The following is a 10,979-nucleotide window of genomic DNA, read 5'->3' on the forward strand; positions in this document are numbered from 1 at the left end:
GCTGGGAGGCGGGTCCACAGGGTCGGCAGGAAGAGGCAAGTGAAGGTGAAGTGAGCAGGCCGAACAGTCAATGAGGGCAGAATGATGGGCAAGAAAATCCAGACCGAGAATGAGTTCGTGAGGGCAATGCTCGATGACGGTGAAGAGAACGACGGTGTGTCTCTCAGCAATGGTGAGTCGGGCAGAGCACATGCCAACAATAGCGACAGTCCCTCCGTCGGCGACTTGTACAAATCGGTTCGAGGCAGGCGTCAGAACTTTCTTGAGCCGACGGCGAAGAGCAGCACTCATAATGGACACATGCACCCCGGTGTCAATCAACGCGCACACAGGAACATTGTCGACGAAAACGTCCAACAGATTCTTGTTCGTCGGTAAGGTGAAGCGAGGATTTTGAGCCAATGTCGTCTTTGCAGCTTCACCTCCAGAAGCTGCGCTGTCTAGTTTTCCGGTCGGGGGTGCGGCGAGTAGGTCGGAGAAGGAGCATGGCGAGACGGGGGCGAGCGAGATTGACGACGGGAGGGAGAAGGCGAGCGGGAGTAGCGGGGTCGTGTCAAAGGTGTTGCAGGGTCAGATGATGGGGTGGGCATAGAAGGGGCGAAGGAAAAGGACGCAATAGAGGGGCGAGGGTGGTAATTAGGAGAATAGCGTGTCGGGGAAGTCCAGCGGCTGCGGCAGTGGCGAGCGACATGTCCAATGCGTCGGCAGTTAAAACAGATCGGCTTGTCGTCCACGGTTCGCCATTCGGAGGGGTTGCGCTGTCCATAAGGGCGCGGTGGGGCCGTGCGTGGAGAGAGAGAGGTTCCGAGCATGCGGAACGAATGGAGTGCAGGCCGACGTTGGATAACTCTTGACGGACGATGGCCTGGATCAAGGAGATTGTCACCGGAGAATGATCAGGTGACGGAAGTGAAGGGGCCGCCGGTTGTGCCGCTTCGACCTCACGACGAATGATGCGGGTCAAGTTGTCACATCGCGACGGCTGGTGGAAGAGGTCGTCCCAGGATGACGTAGCAGCTGTGTTGGGAAGTCGCGTGATGTGCTGGGATACCCGGCGGCTTTTAGCATGCTCAAGACGGCGGCACTCCTTGAGGATTGTATCGATGCTGGTGACGTTGGTATACACCAGTAAATTGAAGGTGTCGCCAGCAATCCCTCTGAGGACGTGATTTACCTTATCGTCCTCAGACAGGGTCGGGTCAGCCTTGGCACAAAGGGCCAAAACGTCGAGAATGTAGGACACGTAGGACTCGGTCGACGTCTGTACACGTGTGGCTAGGGCTTTCTTGGCATTGACTTGACGACCGAAGGGATTGCCAAAAAGGTCGCGGAGCTTCTCTTCGAAGAGATCCCAGCTCGAGATCTCCTCTTCGTGAGTCTGGAACCATGCAAGTGGAGCTCCGTCGAGGTAGAAAAGAACGTTCGCGAGCATAATAGTCGGATCCCACCTGTGACTGGTGCTGACACGTTCGTATAAGCGGAGCCAGTCGTCAACATCAGGACTGCCGACTCCATTGAAAACACCAGGATCCCGAGGTGGGGAAATGGCGACGTAGGTCGGGGCTGCAGGCGGAGACGGTTGCGTAGATGAAGTGCCGCCAGCAGGAGCCGAAGTTGCACTGTCGCCGTTGCGACCGCTGCGAAGCTCCATGACGGTTACGGGGAGCGTCCACCTCCACCAAATTAATGTTACGTGTAGCTGACGTACGAGTCTATTTACAATATATTTACACTTAGACAAACTGTGGCAATGATGGCGACGCTATATCAAGTGGTGGCCACGTCGTCTTCCTTCTCCTCAGTGCAGCCACACTGTGGCGGCTGTTCCGTTGCAATATAACAACAAAATAGGTGTTCGCTTTAAAACCAGACCACGCATCTCAAATAATGCTGGTTACCTTTCGACCTTTTTCGCGAAAATTTGTGAAAGCCTCCTGCAAAAGGACAAAAGAAAGAAAACGTTGCCGCAAACCCAGTTTGAAAGTAACAAAACGCACGTAATCCCTTACCTTACCGCATCTCCAATAACGTAAAAAAGGTTGTTGGGAGATATAACGTAAACGTGCTGTTTTCTGCCACATGCAGGCTGGCAAAGGTATGCCGTTTGATGACAAAGAAAGAAGCACGTGTATGTTACTCTAAGGTGCATGTAAAACGTTTCACAAATTGTACACGTGACGTGGTTTAGGAGATTCCACTGAGTTTCGGCCTTTCTTATTTTGGACAGACAGGCCGATATTTCAACGCTAGAACACGTGAGCACCGTCTGGAAGGGGGCAGCAATACAGCTGGTAACATGGGTGACCATTATAAAAGATGCGGGTGTAAGCCACCAATGCAAAAAAAAAAGTTCCTGTAGCAAGCCGCAGATAAAAGAGATACAGATATATGATAGAGGCATACCACATAACTAAACGAAAGCAAAAATGCATCAGTAGGCCCCCATGTCACTGCTTGATGAAGTTAAAAACAAATTCAGATGGTTTTCTTTAGCGTTTGTAACGTTGGAATATTGCAGTGTGACTGTTAAGTTTACTTAGGTTTTTCTTAAAGTTATGGCATAAAGACTGCTTGACGCTCAAAATAAACACTTGGAAGTCAGCGCTCGTTTGTGTTTCTTCGTGTTCCCCGTATTTCGTCTCATTTTCATCGAGCTGGTAGAAGTTTTCTTCACATTCAAGATGATCGTTTCTAATTTGGCTTACAAAATGCAATGCCGTTTCATTTATTTGCTGCCTCCAGTGTCAAGAATGCCTTTGCCTTTATTTAAGTTGAAAACTGTAATCTTAGTGTAACACTAGGGTAACCCTAGCGGACAAACACCTCTAAATGGTGTTTGCCTTAAGATTCCTACATCAAATGTCACTGGATTGCCAGCTGATTTCATAGGTACAATAACAACATGTGCTCTAAAATGAGTCACCAGGTTAATTGGTAGAAAGTCACGTATCTGTCTGGATAGCGAAGTTTCCATGTAGTTTGATTCATGATATTTATTCACTCATTCCAGGACATTAAAATTTGGAGAAACAGATAAACACACCATAAGAAGGGACCTTTTTTAATCAATAAATGTGTGTGCGGGAAATGTTGGCAAGGACTGGCTTCAGTAAATGTTATGAGTGGACATTATACATAGAGGTGATGCCATACCGTAGCACTAAATTGACGCTATTTGCAACACATAGAGACAGGCCTTTGTATTACATACCACACATACTGCTAAATGGTAAATATATGGCCATTATTGGTCCATCGGAAAAGACAAAGTATAATCTGCAAGAACCACACAATTTAGACATGGCCAGTAGAAGGACTTGTGGGGCTAGTTGGTGTTTGCTTACCGACATAATGTAGCGTAAAGACATAACTACAAAAAAGAGACAAAGAACATGTCACAGGCGCTACTAGTAACTTTGTTAGTAATTGTTAGTAGCGCCTGTGACGTGTTCTGTGTCTCGTCTTTGTAATTGCGTCTTCGCGCTACATCATATAGGTAGACATAGCCAGTTAGTTTTACACATCCCACGCTGCTGCATTATCTACGTTCGCTTATCTTATTTATTTTTGCTCCAGCCTCACATGAGGAAAAATATACAAACGTCGCGCATGCGACAGAATACATTTCCCTCGAGAAACATTGTAACGCTCATATAATTTCTAGGGTATCACAGATATGAAACTGCACGATGCTGTAAACGCACTAGAGGTACAACGACGTGGCAAATAAGTAAACAGAGGTAAAACGCGTGTAATAATTAAAGTTCCATTTCTTTGACACGCGATCACAGAACAATGCGTGGCACGTCGTCGCCACCACCTGCAGACACAGAGCAGTGCTCTGCCGTGCGAATTCTGTGCTCATTTGCGTTCGACTCCTCCCCAGAGTCTCGCGCATTCGTCGTAGTCGTAATCTGCGAGGAACCTCTCGTTCAGGAAGCGCCCCAGCTTTCTTAAAAACTTGAGGCGGCTATAGCTTGTCGTACGGCACTTCCTCTTCACATCGTCGAGGTGGACGTTGTAGGCAACCAGACCGTATTTCGCCTTCAGAAGCGACTTCTTTCCCCGACAAAGCTGAATGAGTTGAGAAAATAAAAAAAAAAATTTAGAGAGAACTAGATGCCATAATATCGCACGCTTCCCTTATTATACAACCAACCAACTATATGAGACATTTTTTACCTTTTGTTTGCTATCGATTAATTTGTAATTTCAAACGCTTTTGATATTCCCACCTCTCATGTAATGTCCCATGCTGGACCTTTAAGTTATAATAATGAAAGAAATAGAAAACAAAAGAATCAAGTAAAAATAGCCTTCGCCGTAATAATCAGCCTCTTTTACGCTTTATGCAAGACGAAATCTCTGAGCTAGCAATGTCCAATTACGCCTGTTTTGTGCACACTAGCTCGGTCCCATCTTGGCAACTTTCTATTATAACCACACTACCTCCACTGACGCCGTCAACTTATTTCCGTGCCCTTGCTAAGGTGCTTCAACCGGCGCCTGCTTACGGGCTCTACACATCGTATCTCTTTGCGCAACATGCACCCTGTTTATGTTAACGGGAATATGAGAAGCAACTTTTTAAATTCGACGCATTTGTTTGCCTAGTTAGAGCGAAGGCTCTTCTTCACATCTACTTCATATCTTCACATTCTAATAAAAGATGCTCCATCGTTTCCCTATCTTTACCGCAGCCAAGCACATGCTTCTTCTTCCTTCCTATATCTCGCTTTATAGGTGCGCGTTCTAAGGCATCCTGATCTCGCTTCGTAAAGTAATGAGCTTCTCTTTCAATTATCATAAGTTGTTTCTTTGCTAATTTCATTCTTTGCTCTTAAGTAGTTATTCAAGGCAAGTTTTTTTCCATTGCCACCACCCACGAGATTATTTAAGCCTCTCACTTTCCGCTTGACGTTCTTCGTTGCTGTGTCGCTAACCCTACAGGCCGCATACTTGCTGGTAAGCTTCCCAGTTCTTTTCCTTCACTGTGAATCACTGCGTTTTTCCTGTACAAAAACCTCAACACTCTCCTAGCCCATTTATTTTCGCCCATATTTCTCAGTCGTTCTTCGTAATCAATATTACGGTGAGCTGGATGCTGGTGGTCCGGAACCCACCTGGCGCAGCTCCCTCGCTCTCTAGATTCGTTTTCCGATTATTCGCAGCTCTTTTACTCTTAAAACAGGTGTCGCGTGCTTCGAAGCTGAGGCTCGCAGAGGTACAGCGCAAATTTTTTCATTCGTGTGCTAGCAAAAAGAGGCCTCTGCTTGGAGCCAGACTCTTGCCTTTGTCATTCACTGTCTGCAAAGTATCCTCGCAAGCAACCGTTGACGAATACAAGTTTCTGCCGTGTACACACTGGCTTTAGGTTGTGGATTCCCTTGTACGCGCACTCTTCGCCCCCACGTGTGTAATGTCCTGTCGCTCCGTGGTCTTTCCAGTCAAGCTTGGAATGGGTTCAAACGTCCGCCGTTACTTTATTGGACTAAAAAGACTTAATAAAGAGCCATGAAAATTACAGCGTGAGACCTTGCTATCCGCAAGGCTCTGATAGTTTGGCGACGTAGGCTATATGGGTTCTGAACGGCATAATACTTTTTTTGTCGCTCCGTTTTCTTTATGAGGAAGCACAATTCGACGCTTAGAGCCGTGACTTATGGCCAAGATATGCACGATGTTACATTAAGCTCTCCTGCAGCGTCACATTCCACCAATCATTTAAATTGAATTATGGAGCTTTACGTGCTAACATCACAATCTGTTTATGAGGCACGCCTTAGTGGATGACTCCGGACTAATTTTGACCAACTGGGGCTCTAAAACGTGCGCCTAAATCTCAGTATACGGGTTTGTTTGCATAGCGCCCCCACACAAATGCGGCCGCCGTGGCCGGGGTTCGATCCCGCGACCTCGTGCTTACGCGCAACACTAAAACCGCTAAGCAAGCACGCAGGGTATTCCACAAATGCTTTGTTTGATTGCAGTCTTACCTTCGTGCGAAACGACCTATCGTTGTCGTAAGTCACCATCTTACTGGTATTTACACTTTGGTAATAGGCGCCAATGGGAGTTGTGTCATGGAAGCCTTTAACCCACGAAGTGTTCGCGCAAACCTGGAACAGAGACCGAATGGACGTCTCCATATGCTCTTCGTAAACAGTCGCCGATAATTACGGTACTCGTTAACGCGACATTTAAGCACAGCTGTCAACTTGCTTTGATTCGCGATATATTGAGGCAAAGTATTTGAACATGAAAGACAGAGTCCTTTCTGCGGCGGCGATGAGTCTCTGCTGGGGCACTTCGTTCAGCAGCTGCAGATGAAGTACTTCCACCGGTTGCGTCGCTCATTGTTCAGAAAGAAAGCGTAACCACGGGAAAGCGTGGCTCGAGCTGAGCGTATTCTCTAGCGATGGCGGCGCAGGCGAAAGAGCGCATGCGCAGTGGGTCCGAAGCCCACGCCAGTGCTTTGTTTCCACGTTTGGTATCGCTGGACAACCTCACCGAATGCTTTAGTAATGACGTTATCGGCAACTAGGTGTGGCGCACGCTACAATGGGGCCACCTCATAACAGGTCGTCGCCGCGCAGCACTTCACGTATGGTACTCCGCTTTCCACCTCCGTCATTCGCCATACCCTCTTCCTCCGCTTTCCTCCTCATGCATCTGCTGTGCCTTCCTCCTGCCCTTTCTTCCCCGCGCTGTTTCTCTATCGCCGTCTTTTATCCTTCGGTGGGCTCGCTCGTTCTGCCTGCTACGCCGCAAATAGTCCCACGCTCAACGCAGGAACGGGCGCCTAAGAGCGGCACCATAAAACTTAGTGCTGCGCTTTGCAAAGCTAATGAAAATTATTAATCGTACTCGTGTCTCTTATGACTGGAAGGGAGAAGCCACAATGAGAATACTACGAAAGCTTTAACCACCGCTCCTGAGGCTTTTCAGGCTGTGACCCCTTCCGTTGTCTATGGCTGACTTTCACTCTCCTGAGCTAAGCAATAGACCTTTTTCCAGTAAGTGGGCCCTCGAGCCGCTGCCACTTCAACCAAATTTGACGGGCAAGGCACACAAGCACTCCCACCGCTTCTCGCCTCTATGCAGTGGTAGCGTGTCATCAAGTAGGCTGTCGCGATGGCCGTCCCTGCTTTCTTTTTCATTGTTTTGTCGCTTGTGTTGTTGAAGTAGCTTCTCGTGACCCTGCTCTAGTGCGCGCGTATTTGCTCAAGTGTAGCAATAACAGATTTTTCCATTTACCAATTCGAAGGCAACATGCCGATGCGACATGCAGGCCGTTTGTAACCATGATTTGAGAAATGCGCCAGCTTTTATTCTTCAACGCCTTGGCGAGTACTTTGATCCAACCGGCGAATACATGTGTGAGAGTCAAACGCGTCGCGGGAGCATTTCCTTCATGATAAACCCGATCGTCGTTTGGAGTGACTCGATTAGAATATGATGAGAAGCCAACAAACGAAGACGCCAAGGAGAACAAAAGGGAAATTACTTGTACTTAGTAAATCAATTAAAGAAATGATAAATTAATGGTAATGAAAGTGGATGAAAAAACAACTTGCCACAGGTTGGGAATGATCCCACATCTTCGCATTAAGGAGCATGACACGCGTTATGCGAAGACGTGGCAATTTGTTTTTTGTTGTCTTTCTTTGTTGGCTTCTCATCATATGATTAATAAAAATCGGGTCCCTCGGTTAACCTCCTTTCTTCTTGTCGATTAGAATGAGGCGGTCAACATACGCATGCAGGTGCTTGCCTAGAGCGGGCAATACGAGCAGTTCACCATGATGAACAAACTACGAGCAAACGCTCCCCACACGTACTGTGAGTGTGCTGCAGGGTAAGTGTTGCTTTTATTTCAAGATATGTATCATATGGTATGGTACGGAGAGGCGGGGAGGGGGGGGGGTGCTGAAGTGGACGCAACTTTGTTTTGTCAAGCGCGTAAAATTTCATTTACCAAAATATATGAATGGGTGAGCGCGCGACTCATTGAACCAATGAATCGATTATCATGGGAGGGGAGTCTTCGGCTCAAGCACATTTAGGCAACGAAATGTCCCAGCTCGTGAGAAAAAAAAAATGAAAAGAGATGCAGCGACAAAAGGACAACGGAAAAAAGTAGAGCGCTGGTTTTGAACTGTATTAATATTGAAAAGGAAGAGAAGTTACCTGGTTACCAAAAAAGCTACATCCTAGCGCATGCCTGCAAATGAGGGACAGAAACCTGGCAGAACTTGGCCAATGCCACTATCAACTCCGCAAAGCAAGAAAGCGCTTGTCAAGATAATCAAAGCTATTTTTTCACCGAAGCAATAAAAGGAAAGATCACGCAGTTGTCAACCTCATTTAATACACAAAATACTTCATGCATCATGCACCTCTTCTTATTTTTCTTACGCGCTGGAACATGCCTTTGTATATAGGTGAACTGCCCCAGGTTTTTGCCTTAAACTCGTACACATTTACACGTATTCACAGGTCGCAGTCGGAGCGTTCTCATCTTCTGAAAGGAACAAATTATTTCCATCTGCTCACTTCTAAATTATGCACGTTTTAAGCCAATATGGTAAGCGCTGTCAATAACAGACGGAAAGAAAAGCACCCGTTACAAAGTAATAGAAATAAAACGTGAGTTTCAATGACAGCAATTTCGGGAGCTGTTACAGTTCATAAATTCGCAAGCGACAGAATTTATGCAGATGTATTGAAGACATTGCGATATGCATTATAATAAAATGCAGCGCCTGCACCAACTGAATTCTCAGAGAGTGTGTACTCGCCACAGTTAAGAATAAAGAAAAGCCTGGCGATGTTCAAAGAATCAAACGCGAAAATGACAAAATATCGAGTCCCCCTGTTTTGAACAACTGTGCTCGGTCTGGCAATACGAGAGAGAAGCAGTACTACTTGTAGTACGTGTACTACTGCACAAGTAGCAAGAACTGGAATGGTTGGAAAGTGTTCATGATCCGTCAGCACAACAACTAGATCCGGAGGAAAAAGAAAGAGATGATCATAGGCGCTGTCTATCAACTGACGCTTCACTGCAAGCACCTGGACAATATATACAGCACATAATACCAAGGCGGTCAAAAGGAAACCCAGTAACAACGCCTAGTGCAACAGCACTAAACAGCTCACGCGTTGCTATAACTGATTTAAAAACGGTACATTCATCCTGTGATAGAGCGATGGATGGCATACTTACGCATTCGTGTGAGTGCTTACGGATGTGAAAAAAAGCCTCAGCTATCGTGCCCGTCCACTGCTATCTGTGCCTCATAAACATAGTGGTACTATCGAAAAGCGGTACGCAACCGTAAGTGTGACAGTGGCAAGACAGATGAGAGCTGGTCGTACTCTTTAATGAGGAGTGGTGTTCCTGGAGGCGTACATTGACGCACCGCGCCGTCTGGCCAATGTAGACATTACAAGAAAAAAAGTGGTGAAGTCTACATTGTGCTGCATCTAAATGTACCACTTGTACTCAGTCTAGATGTACAAGTTCTACGAACGAATCACTTTTTTCCATTCGGTATTTACTTTAGGCAAGAATCGCAAGTTCATTTTAATTGCGCTATGTACAGCACACACTAACGGGGGCAATATGAACACTGAACGCGAATGAAGACGCGAAGGGACACGAAGAAGCGAAAGCTACGAACTGGTTTATTGCAAATTCAAATCACATATTACAATGAACACATCGATGCCTTGCGCCTGCTTGTGTTCATTTCAATGCGTGATCTTAAGTGACAATGTACCCTTGAAAACACGTGGAAGGCGCCAGATGGAAATTCAAGCCGATGAGCAAAACGAGAACAGGGTAAAAGTGGGAGCCAACGTTTCGGCAAGTGGACTTGCCGACAGGTCTTGAAACAGACAAGTCCACTTGTCGAAACGTTCGCTCCCGCTTTTACCTTGTTCTCGTTTTGCTCTTGGGATAGACCAGTTAATTGATTGAGATTCTTAGTGTTAGTTTGTGTCTTCGTTCACGTTCATTGAACCGTAGCTTTTGGCGATAACTATGGCAGCCACCCGTTCGCACGTACTAAGAAAGCTACGTTTAAACAATTCATTGACTCTTACACCAACGAAGTATGGTAGCGAAGAGGTAAGAAAAAACTAAGGACCTATCGCTAATGCCGTTCCTAGGCCAATCAGACCTTAAACTTTCCTAGCCATACCAGGTCGTTACTGCCGTGCGAGAGCATCAACGCACCTTGGACAAGTCGATCCAGAGCGGCGGGCCTGTGTCGTTGCCACTTTTTGCCATAAATGCTCTCTTCCCAGGCGCATCGTAGACACGTCCTCCCAGCGCCAGTGACAGAAAAAACCGCGTGTGGCCCAAATGCCGCCTTGGCAATTCCTGCAGCGCCCAGTGAGCAGAGTCCTATGGGCGGAGATGAAAAGACAATGTCGTTGGTTGTGTGAGACCATTACGAACTTGTGATTGCTCTACCGTAAACGTCCAACGTAACTTGACGTACTTGAGTAACAATTTTAATCAACATATCTGAACACTTTGTGTAGCTTTCTTTCTTTTTTTTAGCAGAAGTGGATTATAAGTAGGCATAAAGAAGTGGGTACAATTATTGCGGAGAACGTGGTCTCACACAGACAGAGTGCTGCCAGTGTAATTGTCATGAAAGAAAAATAATAGCCGCACTTCTCGGCAGCGCAAGTACAGGAAAGCGTGGAGAACGCAATTTTAATAGAAGCGGTTAGGTGTATGACTAATTTATTATCTCACGCATATGAAAACTCACGCTAACAAACGCATTGCACTTAATTCCTTTGCTGTCTTTGGGCGCATGGATATGTGTTATTTGTATGACAGCTTTAGAGCACACGAGAAAACGCTTTGATATTGCAAGAATATCTATTGAAACCTACCTTGAAGATTTTGAAAATTGTTTTCAAAATATTGGCGATGTTTTTGTCGCTGAGTAGAGAAA

The 10,979-nt window shown here is 46.3% G+C and overlaps 1 long non-coding RNA gene across 1 annotated transcript; it reads right to left on the minus strand.

The window, feature by feature from the left end:
• Positions 1-3,414: 3,414 nt before the first annotated feature.
• On the minus strand, positions 3,415-10,768 carry LOC129387364 (uncharacterized). Its single transcript, XR_011892641.1, has 3 exons — positions 10,244-10,768; positions 5,997-6,119; positions 3,415-4,074 (listed from the first exon to the last, which is right to left on the minus strand). It is a non-coding gene; the product is annotated as an uncharacterized lncRNA (long non-coding RNA).
• Between the last annotated feature and the right edge of the window lie 211 nt (positions 10,769-10,979).

Source organism: Dermacentor andersoni, chromosome 2 (assembly GCF_023375885.2).
Source record: "Dermacentor andersoni chromosome 2, qqDerAnde1_hic_scaffold, whole genome shotgun sequence".
Taxonomy (NCBI): Eukaryota; Metazoa; Arthropoda; class Arachnida; order Ixodida; family Ixodidae; genus Dermacentor; species Dermacentor andersoni.